This window comes from Lonchura striata, chromosome 12, assembly GCF_050655825.1.
Source record: "Lonchura striata isolate lonStrDom1 chromosome 12, ASM5065582v1, whole genome shotgun sequence".
In the NCBI taxonomy this organism is placed as follows: Eukaryota; Metazoa; Chordata; class Aves; order Passeriformes; family Estrildidae; genus Lonchura; species Lonchura striata.
Window position 1 is genome coordinate 5483004 of NC_140714.1, and position 25993 is coordinate 5508996.

Genomic DNA, 25993 nt, shown 5'->3' on the forward strand with positions numbered 1-25993 from the left:
GGATGAGATAGGATAGCTTGGAAGGAGCACGTTGATGAAGAAATGCAGGCACACAGTAGCACAGTAGTTTTCCAAAGTCATGTAATGGCTCTGGAATAGAATTGTTTCTCAATCTCCTCCCTCAGCAGAAAGTCACCTTTTTAAGCAGCCACCAGAACAAAACAGAGGAGGGGACATTGTACAGCAACTGCAGCAATGTCAAAGGTGGAGGCTCTGACAGGACAAGGACTGACCAATATTTGGTTACCATCTCTTTGTTATGTCATACACCTTTCTTCCAGAAAACAGCACTGCTTCCAATCACTTCTTCACTTTCTCAGAAAAAATTGATGATGATTTATCAGGCCATTAAACACAGATCTAAAAAGTCCAGCTCTTCACAGAAAGGTTTGAAGGTACAAAAGTTTTTTATGAGCTCTCCTGGGAGGTAGCTCCTCAACTGGCATAAAACAACACTCAGTAATGTCAAATGGAAATAGCCCAATTTATATTGCCCAAGGATTTTGTAGCTTTATTTCTTATATAAGTGTTCCCAATATCTTTCAGTCACCTCTCTAAAAGGTACAATTCTGATCAAGTATTTATCATCCTTCTATATTTCTTATCTTCACTTTAAATTGGAAAAGAAAAGAACAAGCTGTCTGCAGAGTAATCAGTTGCTATAGTAAACATTACTTTAGCATACAATGCAGTACTTATCTCTGTTTTGTTTAATTAAATCTGCGGTATATGCTGTCATTTGCCTATGCAGATCAAGTGCTCTTCTCTCCAACCCGAAACTTAATTTCACTAAATAACCCTTTCTTTTAGAACAAATTCAGAAAGAGGTTAAATTAGCCTGATTTTCCTAATTTCCCACGTCACTCATATGTGCAGAATGTGCGTTACTGCTCTGAACTAGCGAACTTCAGCACCCAGTTGTAATGATGGAAAAAATACTTACACTGTGGAAGAAAAGGCACTTTTATAGGCCTTCTTTATCTTCTAATGATAATGGATGTTCCAAGGCTAGTGTATAACTGACTGTATGAATTTTTAAGTTGGTAGGATTGCATGCAGGCACTATTACTAGTGAAAGGCCAAAGTATGAAGGTACAAAATAGACACAAGGCTCACGATTTCAAGCATTTCATGAAGGAATGTTTGGGTCTGAATTGCTAATGTATGCATATATGTATAAACCAAGTGTTGGTGGTAAAATTATACATCATTTGTTCAGCTGGTCCAAATCCCTAAAGGGTACCTTTACATCAGACAAATGGTCAGAGTTATGTCAGCAGTGTCTGGCTCTACAGTCTGAAGAGAAAGGCATTGGGAAAGTCTTGGGAAAGTCTCTAGGACAAATGTAACCCAAAGCAAGTTTTACCACTGAGAAGAACCTAGAAAGACATTTTAACTGAAGACTCCAGCTGTTAAACCAAGGCATCACTTAGAAGGCAGCAATACCTAACAACTATCTTCAGTGAAGTCTTTGTGCCCCAGTTCACAACTCTGCAGTGACTGTAAATGACTGGTGCCTGTAGCCATCATTCACAGGTGTTTAGGACCCCACTCTGCACCAAGGTATGCACAGATCATGCCTCAATACAATAGAGAATCAGAGAACAACCTGAACTGGAAGGAACCCACGAGGACCATCAAAATCTGCACAGAACAGCCCCAAGAATCACAGCCTGTGCCTGAAGCACAAATACTCGAAGAACAGATTGCTTCTGAGGCTCCAAACACTGTGTTGGACCCTGAACAATCCAAACTGAACTATTAAAAACAATAAGAACATAGCACTGGCTGTAGAACATTGCCTGAATTTTTGGCAGTGCACTTTGCAGAGATGATGTTTTTTTTCTGGCTGAACACTTGTACCATTCAGTCACTCTGCAGAGTGAGTGCATATCCTTCGTACTGAGACACGGAACACTGCCTTGTTTCACAGCTCTGTGGTGGGGCCCATGGGCACTGATCTAATTTCCCTGCATCAAAACAAGGCATCTGTAATATTCCAGCACAACCCACAAGCAGGCTGGAGCCAGTGCAGCCTCCACACTGCTGGTACAACTGTGTCAGTTCAATTCTTCACGCTTTCTTCACCAGCAAGTTCTCATCTCCCCAGTCTAATTGTATCAGCTAATAACCAGTAACAGCCTCAGCAATGGAAAATCTATGGAAAGTCAAAGGAACAAACTGGAATGATGAAACAGCAGTTCCCATTCCTGATATTTAGTTATTTACTCTGAAAGTTGCAAAAAAGATTTTCATCTCAGCTACTGCACCTTGTCACACTGCGACAAGAAATAACTCACAGAAGCAGGCTAGATGTAAAAGGAAAGAAAAAGAACCCAAAAAAGCAAATTTTATTTTCTGACTCCGCTATATATACAACAGCAAAAGTGACAGTGGATTGGAGGGTGAAATTGCCACCTCTCCAACCACACTGGTCAGACCAACAGTCCATCAATTCTCTCCACCCACAAAGAAGAATGCAAAACACTCATTATTTACATGAACACGAGTGAGAAAACTCAGTTGAAATATGTAAATATCAGAAGGCATAGGATCTTTTAGAAGAACTTTAAAACTCTCAAAAGAACAGGGCAACAGCACCTCTTTTTCAGTGCCAGAACTCCAGCTTTGCACACTGGAAATGGTGATCAGTAGTTGACTGTTCAGACTGCCACTTGCTTATTGTCCAAATTATTCTTACACAGATTTTCTTCAGTAGTTAGGACATTGCAATAATCTGGAAAAGCCTTAACAAAACTAGGCTCTTTTATGAAGATTTAGACAATCCTCACACTATTAAATTTTTGCTACAGAAGGTGAAAAATTGTATGATCACTTTTATAAAAAGACATATTTAATTGGAAACTGTATTGAACACATAAAAACATGTTCTCCCTCTTCCAAAATTATTCTGCAATCATGTTTAATAATATTATCTATCATATTTACATAGACATTATATTAAAGAAATAAATTTGTTGTTGAAATATTGCATAATGAAAAAGGAAGTATGTTTATTTTTCTAATAAGTTCAATGTTTTTTAATCAGTTCAATGTAAATTCAATACAGCCAATCTTCTCTTGGTACTGCTTCCCTTATTGAAACCAATTCTTCAAAAGGGAAGGCAATGAAAAAAAAAAAGGGAATGCAAATATCTGAGTTACAGTAAATGGAAATAATCATAGAATCATAGAATGACTTGGTGTCATTGAAAGGACCTTAGAGATGATTTTTCTCCAAGCCCCCCTGCCATGAGCAGGGACACCTTCCATTAGACCAGGCTGCTCAGAGCCCCATCCAGCCTGGCCTTGGACACTTCCAGGGATGAGGATCCCATAGTCCCTTTCTATTTTTGAGAAACTGGCTGGAAGGGAGTTCTGCTTTTACACTTGTGCACAAGTAAAAGTTGTCTCCCAAACAAAGCACTCAGAAGTGATGCATCCTTGGTCCTGTGTGCAATTCTGAGCCCAGCCAGTTATCAAATCTGGCTCCTGCTTTTAGCAGAACAAACCACACAACTTCCCTCTGCATTTGAAAGCTTGTGCTCTGTGGCTACTTGAAGCACTTTGGATGATTTTTTTGTCCTCATGGTAGTATCTAAGTTGATGAAAACTTCCTACCTGAGTTCATAAAGAAAACACTACAAATTCTAGGACTTCTATTTGTGATTGAATTAAAAAACTATACAAAAGAGTGCCAAACAATATACAGAAGAAGCAACCAGCTTTCACGGTTCTTTATTTTTGGCAAAAACAATCAATTTAGCATCATGATGATGCACTACAAATTCCAAAGACCAAATAATGAGAGATCCTTTCAGCTGAGTGCAGGACTTGGTGCAAAGTCTGTCAAATCCTGAGTGATAGAAGTTGTGCTGCCAGACTTCACTGCCTGTCACTTACATCCCCTTTATTTTTACACAGCAATTTACACATAGCCACAAGTATTGTTGTAAAGATAATCCCACGCCACTGCAAAGAAATGAAAATGGAATTTCTCTGTGAGGTGGCATCAAATACTGTGATTGATGCTGTAGATGTGCAAGGCAACAAATTTTCTGGGCAAATATGACTGTTTAGGTTGAGTCCTGCCATAGGACTCATTCTGGAGGCTTTTGATTTTGTCCATGTGCATGGCCAGTTTCATACTCTACCACTTATCTCCATGGTAGAAGGAAATTTCATTTAATATACTGGGCAAATATTATTGTATACAATTGCAGATTCAGGATCTTGTCATTTTGGAAATATCCTGTTTGATGGTTTATTTTTAAATGTCCTCAAAAAGAAAACAATTGAATGTGTAGGAATTTAAATAGCAAGAGTTATCTAAAGAAAGTGGCTTACCTTGTGACAAACTATTCTGTCAACACTTGAGCTGAACTTTGTCATTTTTCATTCCTGTGAAGGACATAATATTCTGGCTCATTTTCAGACAGGATTTTTTTTTTCATTTTTCATTTTAAGAGCCAAGCAGAGTTAGGATTTTCTTTTCAACACAAGAAATCTACCTTCTTGTCCTCTTCCCAGTGCCTGGATCTCAAACACCATTTAGTAATTTACAACATCAGTTTGTCATATGCCTTTTCCACCAGGGAAAGGACATTAGCCCTTGTCTGTTCTTCACAACAATTAAGAAAAACAACAGTATCAAATAGTCTGGATGTATCACAGCCTTCATGGGTCAGGTATGATCATCAGAAGAGTGACTTGTAGGATCTGGATGTCTCTAGAGCTGTGGGAGTGTAAGCCTTGTGTCCCTGTCAGCCTATTTTGCTCATTGAGTATGGGGCATAGCAGAATAGTATTGATTCTCCTTCGACCCTTCCTTCATTTCCTATGGCCTCAGCCTGTTCCAAATCACCCAGAAAATATGGTTCCAGCAGCAAAAACTTCACAGGTGTCAAATCCAAAGCAAGAGATAACAGAATTAGCTGCATCAGCTTTTCACAGATGAAGATTCCCTCTAGCACAAAGTGTATTCTCCAGGTGTCAATCTGGCCAGTTAAGTTCATTTTGTACTGACTGAACTTAATGGGCTGTAAAATCTCTTTCACTATAAGCAATTCTTATTCAAACCAAGAAGCTAAAATAATTTGTTCTCTCTTTTTGAAGCCAAAACCAAAAATCCCATGAGCTTCCTTGCAAATTGACCACACTTTTCTTTCCCTGTGCAATGCTGCCTTGTCCACTGGAGAGAATGATATAGATAATTTCTGCAAAACAGTGTAAAACTATCATAATCAACTCTATTCCTTCTTCCTCTCCAGCATAACACTGCAATCGGGAAAGAACATTTATGGACTTCTTCTTCCATGGAGCCCTGAATTTGTTCTCTTCTTGTTGTCCTTAAATCCATTAGCAGGCCAGGAATGAGCTATGCCAGTATGTTCATCTATGAATTGCTGATTGAAAGAATTTTGAAGCTCAGAATACAAGCCCTGGATCAAAGATGCTTTTCTGAAGCAATCTGTCTGGGGAATAATGGGAAAGAATTCCTATCAGAATAGGGAAAATAAGGTGACTTAAACTCAAATCTAGAAGTAGTTACTACAGAGAAAGAGCAAAAACCACCATGAAGACAAGAAGAACCTTCCATGCACTATGGCATGTAAACATTGAGGTGCTGTGATGTTTGGCTGCTGTTTTCAATCCCCTTGGCAGGAAGGCTGCAGGTGATGGCATGGAGATACAAAAAAAACCCCACACAGAAACACAAATGCCTGTGCTTTAGTGTGTTCATGTGAGCAATGCACATACTTGCCTGCAATGCTGAAGTATCACCTTTAATAAAGCTGGTATCCATGAAAGAGCTTGCCTTCAGAATCCCTGCTTACTGATTAGCATTCCTTTTTTTTGTTGTTGTTGTTTTTAAAGTGTTGCAGGCATTCCTGACATTCGTGCCACCTGAAAGTTACAGCTGCCCTCCCAATCTTCACTTGAAGGCATCCTCACCACTGAGAGCTTTTCTGAGAAATGGCAACCTGTCTCCTCATCCAGAAGTGTGATTTTTGAATGGAGTGCAGGCAGATGATTTCTGAATGGGTTTCCTCTACAGTAAGACTCTTACATCTTATTTTCTTTGTGTGATAGCAAAAGCCTGAGTCTATTTATTCAATTACCATGTGTTTCAGCCTACAGGCTTTGCATGCTTCTGCCTAGCTGAAATAACTTGCTCCACTGCTGCAATCTAATTGAAAGAGTTCTGTGCAGTCTCATTATGAATTATTCTGTGTTATGCTAGGAAGGCTAGAGGTTGTGAAAGTAGTTACACCAGCAAAGCTGGCATCTGATTTCATTAGCTGGCACTGTAATTGCCTTACATTTGATGGGCCTCATACTACCACTCCTGCTCAGAGAAAATTTCCCTTGCCTTTGTTTTGAGATGTCAGTTCTACTTTGGGAGCTTCTGGCTCTGTTATCTGGCACTTCATACCACAATGAGCATCTGGCTGCCAAAATATCCCCAGCAGTCAGGGTGCAAGGAGCGTGGAGATGCCATGAATTCAGGAAAATGCTTGTACTAGTCCGTCAACTCTAGAATTAGACCACTCCATTTTAGAGCCCTCTGAATCATTACAGTCCTTTCACACCTTTGCCCCACAGAAACATTGTCATGTCCAACAATGCTCCAGGAAAAGCAAGGCCAGGAGGTCTCCAGGACAATATCTAGTGCCAGATAAGGACAGTCCTGAGAGAGAACTGGGTCAGTGCTGACACATGAGTAGTGACAAGGTACAAGCGTTTCCAATGCCATCCTCTTCTAGACACATTGACCAGTGTGGAGTTTTCCAGCAGGATTTTGGGAAGTGGCCAGGCCACTATTAGTGTCTCTTTCCCCTAGTTTGTTTTTGTTGTTTTTGTTGGGTTTTTTTCTCTTTTTTTTTTTTATTTTTAGCATTTATCTCGATCACTGCAGTACTCAAATAGTTAATCAACAGGTTTTGTTTCTCTGCCACTGGGAAAGTAAGTGGAAATGGGATCCTCTGTCTCTGCCATTCACAGGAAGAAAGATGTCATATACCAATTATTAAGTTTCACCTAGATTTATGGCATGTGTTTGCCATGCAAAATGAAGACATTATCCACAAAGATTCTATGATTTATAACCTGGAGAGGTGATGCATCACTGAAGAAAAGGAAATGGTGGACGACTAATAGAGCTAAACACAGGCAGCAGAAAGGTGGCAAATGTTTTCTTCTTTTGCCTACAGAAATTATGCATCCTAATCCATGTACCTCTTTTAGCTCAAGGAAAGGAATTGGAATTCACAAAGATTTCTGCAAGCAACCTCAAATTGCAGCTGGAGGTCACATTCTATCAGTTTCTTATCACTGTTCTGTAGTTCAATGTAATATTTGCAACTGCCTTTGCCTCCTTTGAAATTCTCTGGGTCTCTGGAGAAAGTATATGAAGCAAACTAATATACCCACCATTTTTGGAAGAGTTGTGAACTTTAGTCTGTCGTTTTCTTCCACAGCCAAGGAGCATTTCTTCACATTCCATTCACAGTGTTCCTTCTTCAGGAGCTGCAGGAGATGTGAGCTTGGGCTCTTCCCCTGCCAGAAGGAGCAGGAACAGCTCCTGGGCCAGAGACCATTAGACCACTACACCACCAAGAATCACACCAAGAGTCACTGTCAAACACTTCCCAACAAATCAAATTCAATCCTCTCCAAATGCCGAGGTAAGAATAGTACAATTGGCCAAAATACATCACATTCTGTAGGAGCTCTCCAGCTCCTTTAAAATCCTTTTTATATGGAAGTATGCATGAAAACTTAAAGCTACTGTCACATTTAGCAGAATGTCACTCAGTTTTTTCTGTCTGCTCTTAAATATTTCATCAGCTAGCTTGATGTGATGAAAATACCATGGTTTCTGTACAAATTAACTGTAAAACATGAATGGCTTTTAGAGGAAAGCTATAAACCAGTTTGTCCTAAGCAAGCTGCCTTGCTGCAGGACACAGGGTGCTTCCAATACACACCCTACAAAAAGGTGAAATGGATGAAGCCCCTGAGAAGTTTAATACAATATCTGCCCTTGTTTCTACTGTAGGGGTGGAAGATACCAATATAGTTTGGGTACATTTTACATAATGCTATATACTGTTGGCATACTACTTGAATTTGTATAGAGTTTCCAGCAAGATTTGGATTAATCAGCTTTTTAATATGTTTTACTGTGGAGTTTTATGGCAGTAAAGTCTTACGTAACACACAGTAAAACTGAGCTGGTCAAGTAACTGTGATTTCCTAGAGAAATACATCCTAGTGGGGTATAAATTACTGAGTGATCTTGAGGAAGAAGGTGCAATTATATACACAATGCAATATTTCCAATGAAATGTCAGAGCAGGCTTGAAAAACTGAATTTTCCAGCCATCATCGAGTTCACAATGTGGAAGAATGAATGTGAAAAAGAAATCGAGACAGAGCTGCATAAAATAAAATAAAATAAAATAAAATAAAATAAAATAAAATAAATTCAACATTCACACATATACATCACTAAAGAAATAAGTGCATCTGATCAGATCAGATCAGGTGGAAAGCAGTTGAAACCACACAGGCTGGGGTACACCTGAGAAGATTCAGCAGTTCAGACACAACAGGAAGGCTGACAGTACTTCTTTATAAGAAAAACATCTTTGCTCCAGAGTCCCTGGCAAGCAAAACGGATCAGAAACATTCCCCTCACATTGTGTGGACAAGGGAGTGAGAAATGAAGCTGAGCCATCTATTAAACAGTTCTGTGATGGAGCCGTCACATCATAAGGTGAAAGGAAAGTGAAGCAGAATCTGTGATAAACCTAAGGAACTGGCAGAATTTGCTAGATAAATGGAAGCAAGTGACAATAGACAACAAGCCAGGCTGTCTGGGCAAAGACTTTGTAGTTCTGTATTTTCAAGTGTCAGAAAACCACACCAAGATTTTTAAAGGTTTTTGTTCCCAGAACCAGACATGTCACTAGGGAATGTCAGCAAATAAAGAAATAACACAATTTTTTATTGCCAAAGGATACATAGTGCAAAAGAAAGAAAAGAAGGTTGTTATGAATATTCAGTCACTGGCTTACCTAACATTTCTGAGGTGTTGGAATTGACAATTTCTATCCTGTTTTAGTGCCCAAAATGCATTTTGGGCACAGAATTATAGGAAGCAGGCTTTACAAAGAATATTAATAGGAGTGCCAGAAAGACTGTTGGCCTGAGACAACCTCATATGACTTCACTTGAAGAGGGGCACTGGGGTAACATCTCTAAGATGCAGTTTTCCTCCCAAATTCATGGATTCCAGAAGTGCCAGAAAACAGGCCTTGCATAACAACTATGAGGAATGAAATGAGGGCAGTTCACAGCCCTCTCTTGAGTAGAAAATACCAATTAAACACTGCATTAATTTAGTGTTCACCCAGAGTTATCTAATTAGCTCCAATCAAATCAGATATATGCTCTATATTAGTTGTAAGCTATGTTTAACTAAAAGGGTGGAACAAAGGTGAATGGGTTACAGTTTTCTTTATATTTTTGTGCATTACATAAGTATCAGCTATGGCTATTTCCTCTAGCCAGGGTAGATCTGGTTTGTAGCTTCTAACATGAAACTCTATACTATTCTCTCCCCAGAGAATATAAAATCCTCAGTGAAATTAAGATCTTGATACTGCATCATGAAATCAGACATAATGAGACAAGCACCAGCACTGCTGATGTCAGGGGCTGAAAAAGAAGTTGAATATTCTCTGAATGATGCCCACATGCTTCATTCCAGAGAGACTTCTTGCTATATTGCAAGGCATTGATAGCAGTACCATCAACTCAAGTAGAATCAGAACCTAGCAAAATATTGATCTGCAGGATCTGAAAGCACTCTTAAGAACCTTGGCCACCTTAATATCAAGCAGGAGCAAACCACAAAATATGTCTATTGCTCCTTAGTACATCTGCTATCAAATTTTTCCACACCTCAGAAACTTTTTACTGAGTTTATATAGCTTATTGTGGGAGTAATAGAATGAGTGAATAAAATAAAAGTATTCTATCTTCTCTGTCATTGAAATGCAATCAGATTTGCTCAAAGAAAAAGTGCCATACCATCTCCATCCTCAGTGTTAACATTCAGGACTTTCTCCCAGGTTTGTTTATCTGATAAAAAGCCTCTCCACCTGAAGCCCGATATTAATGCATAAATCCCAGAAACGTGTCTAGAAAAGTTCACACTATTCAACTAAAAAAACATTAAGGAGAACATGAAGGGAGGATAAAACCCTTTCACGTTAAAATATGATTTCTATATTTCCTTTGGAAAGAATAACAGCAGACCACAATCTCGGGGGAAATTGTAAATTCCCCAAGGAACAAATAAAAGAACTGAAAACTTCAGAGATTTAAGATACTTGAATAAAGTGGTTTTGCAAATTAAATATTCAGAACTCTTGTTTATTTAGGCCTCAGTATTGTAATGATGTCAGACTGCAGCATGGTGATAAACCAGCAATGAACTGGAGACCTCTGGTCCTAAATATATCAGCTCCTTGTGCTTGAGTTTAACGACCAACCCTGGAGCTAAAAGTGGTAACAGCATATCATCTGTGGATTGGGACCTAAGAGGATAGGAAAAGGCACTGACTGCTGGCCAATAAACACTTAATCATGTCTATCCATCTCTCCCAGGGTTTTACTGTGCTGTCCATCACTGTAGCATCCCAGAGACTTCATGTAAAATCAATAGCAGTGGTGCAATCCCTGGAGGTGTCACAGAAACTCCTGCACTTCTCCTCTTCTGGGTGTTTGCACAGCCACAGAATCTTTGATTTTAATGAGACTGTTCATGAGCACTGTGTTAATAAAACTTCCTGTAATCACACTAACATTGAACTATTCCTCCAAATATTGGTGCTAACAAAAAGAACCAGACTCAGACACTACATCCTGTAGCTCAGTTTGATCATTTGATGAACAAATGATCATTTGATGGACAAATGATGGATTGTTTATCCATCAGCTGCACTCCTTTCATCATTTAAAAAAGGCAGTAGGCAAATTGACAAACACTCTCAGGAAGGACTGCCTCATTTCATAAGATAAGTAGTTTACTGTCTCCCCCATTTACAGCCTTTGTCCCTGACAATCCTCTATTATTGTTATCATCCTGTTCTGGTATCATTATGCTGATGCCTGCACTTCATTTTTTAGCATACTCAATACACCAGATCAGTTAGAAATAGATATATTTACATATTCATATTAATTCCATTCCATTTGCTACCCCATACAAGACTAAGTTTCAGTTGTGGTAACTCCAAAACAGGTAATATTTAAATACAATTCTGATTTTTGGGCACTAAAACAAATAAAATGTTATTTCATTTCTCTGATTCTCCAAGTTTTAGTCAATTCCTTAGGAAATGGATAAGAATGCACCTCAGAAAGAAAGAAGGCAAATAAATAGGCCCAAAAGTTTGTACATAAACCTCCCTCTCTTCTCAGTTCACTGAGAGGTGGCAGCAAAGTGCTCCTCTCCTCAGTTTCAGAGCTGCCACAGTTGCAAACAAGCATTTTGTGAACACATGAGCTAAATATCCTTTCAGATGGATGACTGAAAGCTTCATTAACAAGAGCAGATTTTCTTCAAGGGAGAGGACTTGTCTCTTTCTATTGCCACATTCAAGGAGCAGAAAAGTACAACCACTGATGGATCAAAAACCCCCATGAGCTGCCTATGACTGGAATGAGGACAGGCCAAGGTCAGTGGTAAAGTATCCAAAGGAGAATTGTGCAGCATCCCACAAGGAGCTGCCTTTCACATTCTGACCTGTAAAACAAGGGATAATGTATGGATGGCTTGGCCAGTGAATCACTCCAGACTTAGGAAGAATCACCACAAACACAACAATGCTCTGAATATTTTCTCTACACACTACCATACACTGATATTTATATAGGAGAAATGCAATGGGAAAAAGCATTAGGAATCCAAGCTTCCTACTGCCCACTTTGAAAACATGCTGACCCAGAAAGCTGGACAGAAGCAATTTTTCCAATTCCATGTGATTCTACAGTTAAGAATTGAAGTAACAGATGTATTTTATTAATATGTTCTTTCTTTTTTCTTTCTTTTTTTTTTTTTTTTTTTTTAATATAGACTATTGGACTGTTGCTTTCTTGCCATTCAATATCCTGACTAAAAATATGCTGGACTTAATTGCTAAAGACATCAAGAAGAAAAAAAAGTAATGGAATGTCAGTATATTGCCATGAATATTAGATTTTCATTGACAATAAAGGGTAATACATATGCCACTAAGGCCATGGGAAGTTCATAGCTGAAAGGACCAGGAGAATTTACTGTGGACAGCTACATATTATACACATTATTTCAAGAATAATCTAGTAAAGTCTAATTGGTTGAATAATATCAGGGCATTGAACAGCAACTACTTTAAACTCACTCTCTCCAAGAAAAAAACCCAAGTTTGCAATAAACCTTAGAGCAAAAGCTCTCAAACATGGCTCTGGAGCTTTCAGGCTATTTCATCACCCTGTTCCAATAGCCAAGATTTCCATCTCTCATAGATCCTCCTCAGTCTGAGCACAGAGTTAGTCCTTCCTTCTGTTATCCTCTCTGTCATCCTGCTGAAGTCACAAGATACTGGGGGAAAAAAAAGGTTTGAGGTTGCTGCCACTGCAGCATCAGCAAAGGCAGATGGGATTTGCATGCAGGCTGACTTTGGACAGCCCACAGAGGCTGCAGGTGTGGACACAAAGTGATTTCTGAGCAGCTGCTGCTCCTGGGGCTGGACACCTCGGTTACCCAGCAGAGAGGAACAATGTTCTTTATTGCTGTGTTGAGCAGAGAGAGGCTTTTCCTTAGCATTCATTTTATTCAATAAAATTAATCCTCCTAATAAATTATTGTATGGGAATTGACAACACCTCACAGTTTAGTTTCGCTTGTTTTATGGTATGTACAATTATCTGGGTATCATTTCTCTAACAAAATATTTTACAGGTTTCTATTACAGCTATTTTCTGAATACTTGCAAGGGCAACTGACGGGTTATATTTCCATTTCCTGGGCACACAGGAATGCCAGATATGGGAGGAGGAATCTTTGCTGGGTTTGTCTCTTAAAACTGCCACTAACCTATAGCAGTATTTTCTCACCCTCCTCTTCCCTCCCTTTGGGCAAAATGGTACCTCAAAGGCTCCTAGTTTTATGCAATGCTCCCTAAGCCTCCTCTTCCCCAACTCCACACTCCCAAAATAGAGAGCTACAGCTGCCCCTATTTTCATTTCTTCCTAAAAAGTTTTTTAAAAATTTTTCTTTACAGTATATTTCAAAACTGCAGAAGGAATGACAGAAACCAGTAAAAACTTCACAGCATTTCCCCTTCTCCCCCACATCACACTCTATAATCTCTGTAATTAGAAAGAAATTGTATTGCTTTATGTTTTTCTCAGGCTTTCCAGAATAATTCAACTTTCAGCAAAAACCATATCTGGAAATACACTTATGTCCTAACCATAGAAATAAAAATGTTCTAATGAAAGTTAAGTTGCACTCTTACCTACAGCATTCCCTACTGTGAAGGTTACTGTTTAAAAAGTCTGATTATAATGCACCATCTGCTTGGCTTCTTTACACTCGCTTTATTCTTTATTGTGTGCTGTAATTAATGAGGCTTTCTGTATTATTACCATAATAGCTGATGTTTTTCTTTATAAATGAGAAGCAACAGCTCCCTGATGAAAATTTCAGCTTACTTCAACAATTGAGAGGAACTGCCTTAAGACTGGATGGTTGTTTGGGTGTCACTGCAGTAGCAGAACTCTCAGCCACACTGCAGCACCAGTGCTTTGAAACCCTGTGGCCATGAGACAATAGATGAGCTGGATGAAGTCAGGATGGCAACCTTGTCTGTAAAGGACTGTTGTCATATGTGACTACTGTCCACTTTGGCAGATAAGGAAAGAAATTAGACAAAATAATTGAATATCAGATCTCTTTGAGTTTTTGCTTCATCTTTGTTCCATGGCTATGAAGTATATCATGAAGATAAGGACATGTTGCTGATGCCTTTTGACTAGGAGGACAATTTCTATGTTCTACTGCTGCCTCCTTTGTGTTTTTGTTTTTTTTTTCTCTAAGTTGCAGACCATCTTATCTTCATGGAGAATGATGGAGTTTTCTAGACATGCAAACTCAGCATTCTTTACAAAAAAAGGAGAAATTGCATGGCAAACAGGACCTCTGTCCCATAGACAAGGGAGCAAAATGCCACACAACATAAGCAATCCCTGGCTTTCAGTTCCTGGATCAGCACAATGTCCTCAAAGGTCCTTTTTGTGGTTTTTGATTTTGTCTCTTTTCTTCAGCTTTTTATAAACACCTCTCACTCATCAGACCACAGCTGTACATATAAGCCTTAAGACTTTGCTATTTAGTATTAGCTAAAGTCTAAGAGATAATCAGCTGAGGCTGAAATGACCTCTGATAGTTACCTTTCAAACACTTAACAACCTACCTTCAAAAGCACATTTCTCCATCTGCTCATCAAGAAAAATGATTTCTGATGGTCTGTACTCACCGTTCATTTAGGACTGATTTTCTCATTTGGGTGGAATTTTATGGAGCTGATTTTCACTCTCTCAACCTCTCTCAGGTTATTAAGACAGACCTGTTCAGTCTGACAGCACAGATGCAACAGGGCATGACTGGGCTATATTAACAATTCTATGCAATTTGATCTGTGCTATATGCAATTAATCTGTTCATGCTGGTTAGAAATCCCTGGAATACTAGGTATACTGAAACTTCCTCACCATTTTGACTAAACCGGAGGAAGCCTGGGGAATTATGAAAGAAAGTATTGCAAAATTCCTAATGTCACAGAAACCAGCAGAAGAAAGATCTTAAAAATATTTAGCATATATTTTAATATAAATCTTCTATCAGTAAAGGTCTCCACTAAATACACACACACACACACACACACACACACACACACACAATATATATATACACATATATATACACGTACTGACACACACAGATATATATGTATTTTCTGTGCTTTAAATGGTGCAAGAAATATTTGACTTAACACTTCCACTGGCCTCAAAAGAATGAGACACTTCTGCAGAATATAGTGGTGACAAGTTTCCATTAGGCACAGTGCCACAGCTGAAGTCAGTGCTTCTGATGTAAGACAGCATGAACTGAACTGCTCCTTCCAATGAGAGGTTAAAATAAAAAGTCATTGCTATTCTCCAGGAACTCTGGACAAGAGATGAATCCCTTCCCAAGACTATTCATTGTCTGCTTATTGACTGGCACTCATATTTTTATGCTGCATCACAAGATCATACTTAGCATTAAAGCTAAGTGATTAATTCATAACAATTACTGCCTAATAAAGTCTTCCCTTCTTCACAGAAGACTGATGTATTTTGCAAATTCCTCAGTTATTTGTTGTTCTGAAGTAATGAATTAATTGCAATAATTTTCTGTTTTATAGGCTGGCAACAGTCATGCTCTCAGTTGAAACATGGCATGTGTCATACCAGGCATACATTATTGTTTTTCTTCCCCTGCTGGCAATATTAGATGCAATTATTGAATGAAACACACACAAACTCTTACATAGCTATAAATTTTATTGGAATTTGGGGGAGTATTCATTGGCAATATTAAAATTCTTTTAAATTCTCTCAGTTATAAATAAGACTTCGTGACTTGAGCATTCCTACATTATGCACTCACATTAATGTCTGCAGGATGATTAGCAGTGAAGTTCTCTTCTTTGTAGAGAACTGAACCATAGACACTGTAATAACTGTGCTCCCAGAAACCAGCAGAGATAAGGAACTTTACTCTCAGCATTTATCCCTTCAAACTCTGTTATTTGTTATGAATCCTACCCCGAATCCCATCAAGTATTCCACATGTAGCCCTGAGTAACAAAGGGATTCATTCCAGTATACAGTTCAACATTCATTGAAATTCTAAGGAAGCCAAACCCAAAGTGAATAAATAGTGATTTGCTCAGGATACTACACTTAAGGTCATGTTATCTCAAACATAAAATCACCACAGGTATTACATGAGCTGTCCATGTAGATTTTCTGTTGTTTCCCTGAATTTTTATTACAGTACACAGGATTTTGATCCTAAATGACTCTCAAAACAAAATCACATACCTCCTATGGCACTTGTTAATGAACTGGTCTTCACTGGTTTTCTAAGGAAAAAAATTGGCATTTTCTGAAGCACAGATTGGTAGCCTAAAAATGCTTCTTGGGGTAGAATTTTGATTGCAAAGTTGCTTGTATGCAGTAAAACATTCCCAGTGTTCCTAGAGAAACAAAAATCATCAAAACACATTTATTAAGGACAAACAATGTACAAAGCAGAAGCTGTACCTCACAGTGCTATATTTAACAGCAAAGCTTGCAAATGCTACTTTACTAAATCAGATGGATACTAGAACTTGTTGCTTAGAGAAATTTTATTCCAATTTCTTTGTGAGGCAGAATGCAAAATAATTTTTTTAGGCGCTGATACAGCCAAGCTGATGGCTAAGACATTCCCATTTTGATCTTTATAACAAATGCATATTAATTAAAATTATGGTAATTCCTACATACTTCTGTAAAGGCTATGAAAGGAATAGGCCATGGGGAAGTTGTTTTTGATTGCTCCTAGCTCTACTGATAGAAGAGAGCTTTATATTATGATTTACCAAACCATGAAAAAAATGTAATGTTTATGTGTACACACACATAAGACTTGCAGGTGAGATAATCTATGTCCATTTCCAAAAGTTTATGAAGATAGATAGTTTCCTGTATGTTGTAACAATCTTCGTAAGCAAAATATTTTTGAGTTATTCTGCTTACAGGCTAAAGAAAATTTTACAGAAATGAAATCAATAAATTATATGGGCTTCTTTTACTGGATAAAATGCATCTATATAGCAGGTAAGCATGAGGCTTTACCCTCCCTACTCATCTGTTCATATAGATACTGTCCCCTGAGGATATAGACTTTGCTCTTTGCCCATTTTCTCTTTGAATTTCCATAAAATTTGCAAACACCATCCAAAGAGCAAATATTAATGCAGCTGATTTAAAAATCTCTGTTTAGGGGAGGTGATGCTTGCAAATGTAGTTGAAATTCTGTTAAAGTATTTAGGCTATATGGTCAGAAAACTACAGTTTAACATGGGTATGATCAGCTGCTAGTCAATTATATTTAATGTTTTCATCAGGCTCCTAAAGGCTCCCTGTGTGTAATTTGAAGAGATCTCAGAAAGTCACTGTTTTTTCTACTCTATGAACTGACATTTTGACTACAATTTTGAAGAATTGACACATTAGCTGGTTATTGATACATTAAGTAGCGAAAGAGAGCCTGGAAGCACTCCTTGCTGTTTGCTGGTAGTTTTATTCTAAAGGGAACAGATTACAGAACAAATCAGCACAGTCTCATCTGTGCGAATGCATTTGTAGGTATTCTCCTTGTTCTCACAGCTGGTCTGAGAGATGACACCATAAAACATAAGAAAACCAGAAAAAAATTTACAAACTTTGGCATTTTTTTATCGAATAACTGAGATCTTTTCAAAGCAGTGGTGATGAAGTCTGCCTGCACTTGTGACAGCCTGGCTCCATCAGCTGTAACTGCTCTTGCCACCAGCTAAGGTAAAATAATCCTCCTTTATTTTACACACTTGTAAATGTCCAAATATGCTGTCTAGACAACAAAGCAGTGAGCATATGCACCAAATGCCATAGTAACTGTTGTCACCCTGCTTTATGTTTAGGCAGTTCAGTTTCCTCTGGTGGTGCATTCAGGTTTTGTTACAAGCTTTTTCACACTGTGCTGCATTTCTTTGTTAGGCTCCTCAGAAAGGTTAGAGTTTTTATAAACTTCCATGATCACCGAACCACTTGCTGGTGTCCAACCAATTGTAATGAAAGTGAAACCTGCCTCCATGACAAAAGATTTTATTGAAATAGGAAAACACAGCAAGCAATCAACAGAATCCACAGAAATAGTACCCTATGACCCCAAACTAGGTAGCATAGTAAGCTTCTTAAAGATCAATACTTCATTTGGCAAAAAAATCAATTTCCCTGCCTCTGCAATCCATAAAATTCATCAGGAAAAAATTACCCCTCACATATTAGCAGCCCTTTCACCTTACTGGTTTGGAAATTAATTACAAGAGACAATTTCAAACCCTGTAACAGGCTGAGGCAACAAGGTATTTTGCAACCTGTGAATTAAAACATGGATTAGCTGTGATGGGAACACCTATAGCTTTCCTGATTTTCTCATTCTTCCTTTGGTAGGGGCAAACAATGCTTTTTCAGCTACAGCCTTCAACAGTCTCAAACAGTAACCAGGTTTCATTCCTGGAAAATGCTCACCTGTTTGCAGATAACTGTGCAGGACACACAGAACACCATAAAACAAAGTTTTTTCTATCAGCATCCAAGTAATTTCTCTAATGGCAGTGTCATCTTGCCTTTATTCTTCATTGTGGGAATTGCAGCCCTGCTGGAAAGAGTTAAAGAACTTTACTGCATGGTTCATGTGGAATTCACAGATTCCTATCAGCCACCATGGTGGATGTGGAGGTTCCACATTTGACTTTTTCAGCAAACACTTCATCTGGGAACTTTCCTGTACACTCCAGAGGGCTTGCTGATAGGAATGTTTCTAAATATAATGGCTTGCTACTAAATATGTTTTTAAAAACAATGTACAGAAGATTATTGATCTAGTCAAGATTTTTCTTCATATTTAATAAATCTAATTTTTTTAGAATCTTTCCCTAGATAATAACCTGTGTTGCTCAGCAGACACAACAGAGGCTGTCTTTTCATTACATCACTGTTTTGCTGCTAATCTAACCTCTATTCCTTCCCCTAAGTAAATTTAGCTTTCTTTTTTTAAAGACTGTTAGACATTTCTTTCCTGAATTTAGATTCACTGTATTTTTTAGAGAATTCAAAGTCTTTGTAAAGATACAGTGACATCTTATCAAAGAGGTCCAGACTCTGAGAGGTTGTTTTCACCATATCCCACAGCTCAGATCTTTACACTTTTTGTGTTCACAGTCCTGTATCGTCTCTGACAGAAGTTCAATAAAATTGTCTTTCTACCCTCAATATAAGGGTTCTCAGTGCTGTTGGAATTGAGTGTTATAGACCTACAGTCTATCTCTGCTGAGAAACCTGAACTCCCCTGTCTGCCTCATTATACAGCAGGCCACTGGCAAGAGGTAGCAGTAGCTCTCCTGTAAACTGATGCATCACTTCAATTGTTTTCAGCTTATAAATTTATGTCTTAATTCCTGAAAGATTTGTTTTTACACAGTCAGGTGGATAGATATCAAAAAAGGTGGAGCATTATTGTTACTATTGCTAAGCCTGGTGTTGCTTCTCTTTGCTATAAATCTTTTTAAAGTTGGTTATTCCACTACTTTCTCTCTTTATTCCATGTTATTATTTAAAGTTTTCCCTGTTTTAGACGCTTATTTTTACTTTTCAAGTCACAGTTATCCCACAGTGTTAAAATGCAATGCTCTGGCTTCCCACAGCATTGAGCAGAAGATGCAAAGACTGTTTTAAGGCTTCACTTGGTTCCTTCATTCTGAGCCACACACAAGTTCCACTATGTACAGCAGAAATGCAGACAATCTGAAAATGAAAAGGGCAGACTGATGTTTACATACACAGCCTGCTGATGCAGCAGCAGCACACAAAGCTCCTGTGTCACTGCAGACAGAGAAACCAAGATGTTTGATCCTACCCAGCCAAAACCACCCCATCCTGCTTCCTTCCAGGATACCTTCCAGTATATTTCAATAATGTTCTGATGAGTGGGAAATTTGTGGCTGGATGCAATGACTGAACTCAGTGACCTAGGGCACAATTTACAATTCTAATACACTATTTTTCAATCCTTAATTTCACCTTTCTTTTTAGATGCAAATGTTATTTTAATCCTCTGTTATCCTTCCTCCACCAATTGGTGTATTTACCACTTACCACATGTTTTTTCTTTTTGGTTTAATATTTGAACAGAGAAAGGGAATGAGAAATAGTGAATGACTGGGAGAAGATCATAATCTGAGAGGTGCTTGAGCATCAGGACTCATGCTCTGCAGTGGCACTGTCAGACTCACACCATGATCTTGTTTCCTGTTCCTCAGCCACCTACAGTGGGACTATTTTAGGGAGTTTGCTGCAGCTTTATTATCCTCACTTTTTATTTTTGGGGATGCTGTGTAAGGGGTGTATTTTAAATAAACTTATTATGAACTTATTCCCGGTGAAATCCATGTGAATATGAAGCTCAAGTTCTGTAGTTAACATAAGAACAATTACAAGGCCATGTGCAGATGAGGAAATGCCTTTCAGCACACTGGTTCCAGTACTCTGAAATGAAACTACAACCCATCAAAACCCAGCTAGATCAACACATTATAAAATTAAAAAAAAAAAAAAAAACAAAACAAAACAAAACCCCAATCAAACAAAAAAAAAACCAACAAAAAAACCAGTGGTTTGGGAGGTAATCTGCACAGGTAAGAAAATGAATATACAATGTCATTGCAAAAGCACTTAAAATTGTGCTTTACCTTTGATAAGGTGATTTCTTTTGTCTTTAAATGTTTTCACTTGAACACTAATAACCATTTAGCCTTAAGGATAACTCCTAAAGAGGTATAAACCTTACACAATGTTCTTTTTTAAACTTAATTGCAAAACCATTACTGGTTGTTTTGCATTAAATAGACCACTTCAAAAACTTATCTAGCCTTTTGTGTATCCTGGGGAAGACAGAACAGAATCACACTCAAATGCTGCATATCCATGAGAGATACAGGGAGGAATGTCTGGAAGTCTAGAAGGAATGACCTTTGAAACCAGCCTCTCCCTCTAACCTTTTTCATTTTGCACTTCACTTCCCTCCTTATTTGTGAGGATGGTGTGTTGAGACTACTCCACTGCTGTTCCCAAATTCCTGCATTTGAAGCGTGTTCCCCAAAAATAATTAATAATTTGTCCATCCTCTCACACACCAACACGTCTTGTACTCCACGTTCCAAAAATTCTGGCTCTTGCTTGCTCTAATTTCTTCAGAGACCTGTTTCATCTAAATTTTCTTTGGTTCACACATATATAGAAGGCAACTGGATGTGAAGACAATGAATCTATCTTTTCTCCTCATACTTGAAAGGTCAGGTATGTTCTGCAACAGAGATACAAAAAAAACCCCAAAAATTATGTCTTGGTGACTACTCCACACTGTGCAGTGGTTTTCCACTAAATCTAAACAATAAAAAAATATAGTAAAGCAGGTTCTGCATTATTTATATTAAGCAGTGAAAATGCTCCTCATAGCATTAAATGATAGCCTTGCATGCAATTCACAGACATTATCTGAAAGCGTATATACCTGCTATATATATAAACCTAATGCAGACAGCCATAATAGTCTGTATGAATAGGGAACACTGTGCTTACTGAACCACAGTCATGAAACTAAAAATGAAATTATAGTTCCTCCATCATGATACCTAAGTCAGTATATAATATTCTGAAAGAACAAGCACACAGTAATACCTGGGTTAATTCTGGTACCATACACTATTGCTCAATGCTATCAAAAATAGCATCTCCAGATTCTTTATTGAAACATATTACATTACTTAAATTGTTATGACAAAGACAAAAGTGTTCAATTTCAGACTTTTCTAGCACCTCAGTTTTTATGAAATTGCAGATTTTTTTCTATATTAGACGTATAATTTTTATTTGCTGATTAAATTTCAATAAAAGAGTTGTTCAGTCCTGATTTTTTAAAAAACATGTTTGGGAGTGCAAGTTCTAAGCCCTGACAGGAGCATTTTCCTTTGTTTCCACTCACATCCTGGATTGGAAGATGAAGATTTAAGTGTTTATCCAACTATTTCATCATAAACCACTGAATAAATAATGTTCAGCATAAATAATGCCTCCATATAATGCTAACTCTGCATGCTTCAATATAGGTGAATTTAATATGAGCTGTTGTAAAATTGCAATGGTATCTCAGCCACCACTCAATTTTAGCTTTTTTTTTTTAAACTGTGATTGTAAATGGACAATTTGCGTGAGCTATTTGGTTCATTCTCTGTTACTCATAGGTGGATTATCCAAAGTATGCACTAAACAGAAACAGACAAAGAAATGCTCATGTGATTGCAGAGACCAAACTTACTTCTTCCACTCCCACTCACAAAGGGTGTTCTAGGGCAACAGAGGAAATTGTGATAGTACGTAGGGTAATATTTTAGAAAACAAGAATACTTATCAAACTAGCTAGCTGAATTGCAGTTTGAATGCACAACTCCTTACACGTTGGTGGGATGATTTGAGGTCAGCACTTGTCAGAAGGAAGAGATGTGCTCCTGTTCTCTTGGCACAAAAAGCATATGTTGCCAGCATGGGAAACAGCTTTCCTGGCCTAAAGCCCACGCTGGAGTCCCACAAGATAAAAGGCTGGAAATGTCCCTTCTCTCCCACTCCTTTACACGTGCAGAACCAGACTCCAGATCAGATTTTGTGCTAAGCTAAATTCTGTTGATATTCATCCTAACACTTTGAAACTAATAAATGCAGAACTGTGTTTTGACTGACTTTCATCTCAGTCCACAGCTACTTTCAGCAAGCTAAAGCACAGCACGCTGGCATGGCTGGCTCCATGGACACTGACATTAATCGGCCCACAGAGCCTGCAAGTGCCCAGCTGCAGGCACTGGCATATAATCACCATACAGATGATTATATGTTTAGCACCATCTAATTAAGCCCTATTTTCCTGGCCTTAGAGACAGCTACATGGTAGCTCCCCTATTCCAGCTTCACCTCATTAATTACAGACCTTTTCTTTCAAACAAGACAGGTGCTGTAGCCAGTACCACAACTACTTTGGGACAAGTAATGTCATATATATAAGAACTTCACCCAGCTTCTTAACGTTTTTTCATGTAAACATGAAAAAATGAATAGCTGCTAGTTTTCTCCCTTATTATTCAACAGAGGATGTGTATATAATAATAAATAAGGAAATTGCTATGACGTTTGCCATTTACATCACAGCTTGCTCACTGCATTCTCCTGCAATATACAATAAATTTTCACCTTCTTTTTATCTTCTGTATATACTAAAAGTATAAACTACTTACAAGTGTCATTTTAATGCACTACAGCTTTAAGTACCCTTTCTTTCTACCTTTTCAAAAATGCATTTTACTCACATTGTATTTATACGCAATATCTTAACAGTAAAAATATCGCATGGCCCCCCATAATATCGCATGGGCCAGCTTCATATAGCAGGGCCCCCATATCGCATGGCCCCCCATAATATCGCATGGGCCCCCATAATATCGCATGGGCCCCCATAATATCGCATGGGCCAGCTTCATATAGCATGGCCCCCCATAATATCGCATGGGCCCCCATAATATCGCATGGCCCCCCATAATATCGCATGGGCCGGCTTCATATAGCATGGCCCCCCATAATATCGCATGGGCCCCCATAATATCGCATGGGCCGGCTTCATATAGCATGGCCCCCCATAATATCGCATGGGCCGGCTTCATATAGCATGGGCCCCCATAATATCGCATGGCCCCCCATATTATCGCATGGCCCCCCATAATATCGCATGGGCCCCCATAATATCGCATGGCCCCCCATAATATCACATGGGCCCCCATAATATCGCATGGGCCCCCATAATATCAAATGGGCCCCCATAATATCGCATGGGCCCCCATAATATCGAATGGGACCCCATAATATCACGCGCTACAGCTTTAAGTATCCTTTCTTTCTACCTTTTCAAAAATGCATTTTGCTCACATTGTATTTATACGCAATATCTTAACAGTAAAAAGAAGAAAAAAAGCTTTAAAACTCAACACAGCTGTGACAACAGTGCCACATGAATTTGCTGCCTCACTGAACCACAGAAGCAACCCCATGTGTCTGCATCAGACCACAAGTGAGCAGCAACTTCATCTTGGTACAATAGTGCTGACTGCCTCAATTAAAGCATTGGATTCTTTATTTAGATATCTCCTGCAGCCCAACCAGCACAGCAGATGAGCACTTTTGACAGTTGCTACTCATATCCCAACACTTTTTCCCAGCTTATGGGGAGGTGTATAGCGAGTGGAACATGATTTTAATCCAGATATATATCTCCTATATATATTCCACTTCTTTTTCTAGAACAGTGAAAACAAGAAGCTTTCCTGAACATTCACTTTGTCTGAGAAAATACTGTAGCGGTAGCGCAGGTGGATTAGTCAATAACGGTGCAATGCTTAGAGAAATTTACATTAAAATGGCATTAAAATCCCATAGCAACGCTCAGAATTTAGCCCCTCCCCATCGCAGTGCTGCAAGTTATCACCTGGGTCACTGCTATGTGCAGGTTTCAGGTACCTTTATGGTTGACTCGCTCAGCTGCGAACAGCAGAAGGACGCGCTGCGCCCCGGTCCTCACGGAGCCCCGGCCCCGCGGCCACGGCCGGCTCGGGGCCCGAGCTCAGTGCCCAGCCCCGGGAAAGGCTCCCGGACCCCGCTGCTCGCCCCTGCGTCCTCCGCCCACACCAACCGGCGGCGCCCGGGCCTGTCCCGGGAAAACCCTTGATTGCTCTAAGTAACCCCTCGGGAGCCTTGGCTTCGGCAAAGCAACCCCTACCCCGAGGGCGCAAGCAGTATTTCCTCTCCTCCACCTCCTCCTCCCCAGCTGCTGCTGCACCCAAACTAAGAGCAGCAGCCTTTTGTAATAACAACTCTCTAATCCGCTTAGAACATGGAAATTCAAAATACAAATCAGTTTGTGCAATACATCTTTATTTTAATTTTATTTTTTTAATCTTTGCAGTCATCTTGGAGTAATCATCGTGTAAACAGTAGGATGGGATTACATTATGTCATATGCAAATAGTTCTAGAACACCTCAACGATTATTACAAGGCATTATAAATAACTTCTCTTAACAATATATATTTGCCATTTTCAGTACGTTAAAGAGCTGCCACTTATCTAGGATTAACTAGGAAGTAGTTTAAAGTGTAACCTCTGAGAAACACATCTCCAAATGTGGAAGTCTTTCTAAGGTTCCCTAGCTCCATAACACCTATGTCACAGGTTAAGCAGAGGACTACTTGGGTCAAACTATTTTCTTTGTAACAGAGTTTTACTTGATCATTGCACAAAGCCCTATTATTTTCACTCAACCTTGGTATTTAGCAGAACTTCAAATAAAGTTTCAGTTCCATTCTTCAAGTTTTTATTCACCTGTATGAAACTGGTTTCTATCATTAAGGGTAAGTCAGATCAGAGATGGGCACAGTAAGTGTTCTACCTTAACAACAGTTCACAGTAGTTCTAGCTCATAGACTCCCCAGTAAAGCATAGTCAAAATACTCTTAACACCTTTGCTACTGCATATCCCCCCTCCTTGCTCATATAACTATATATATTTATATTTATTGTACCATATGTATGGTACTTCTAGAAAATGGAGATTATTTATATAAGCAGCCTCAGGCACATTCTTAAAACATTAATATCTGCAAGGCACCTCCCACTCCCTTGAGGATCAGTTTGTGGACTGTTTTTTGACACAAAACCAACAAAAGCTTGCTAATACCGGATCGAATTATTTCAAAAAACCCCTAGAAATTACCAAATTACCAACTCAAGAGCAGTTCTGGTTTATCCAAATCTCTGTAAACCATATCTTAAAAACAAACAAACAAAAAAAAAAACCAAAAAAACAACACAAAAAAAACACCAACAACACTCCAGCTAGTGTTGAGTTTACTTCAGACTGTAGACCTGGTACACAGCAGCCCCTAAGTCACTCCTGATGGATGGAACAATTTTCACAGAGCTGGCT

The 25993-nt window shown here is 38.7% G+C and overlaps 1 long non-coding RNA gene across 1 annotated transcript; it reads right to left on the reverse strand.

The window, feature by feature from the left end:
- LOC146766234 (uncharacterized) lies at positions 1-25993 on the reverse strand. Its single transcript, XR_014958105.1, has 3 exons — positions 24497-25993; positions 18445-21277; positions 1-16364 (listed from the first exon to the last, which is right to left on the reverse strand). It is a non-coding gene; the product is annotated as an uncharacterized LOC146766234 (long non-coding RNA).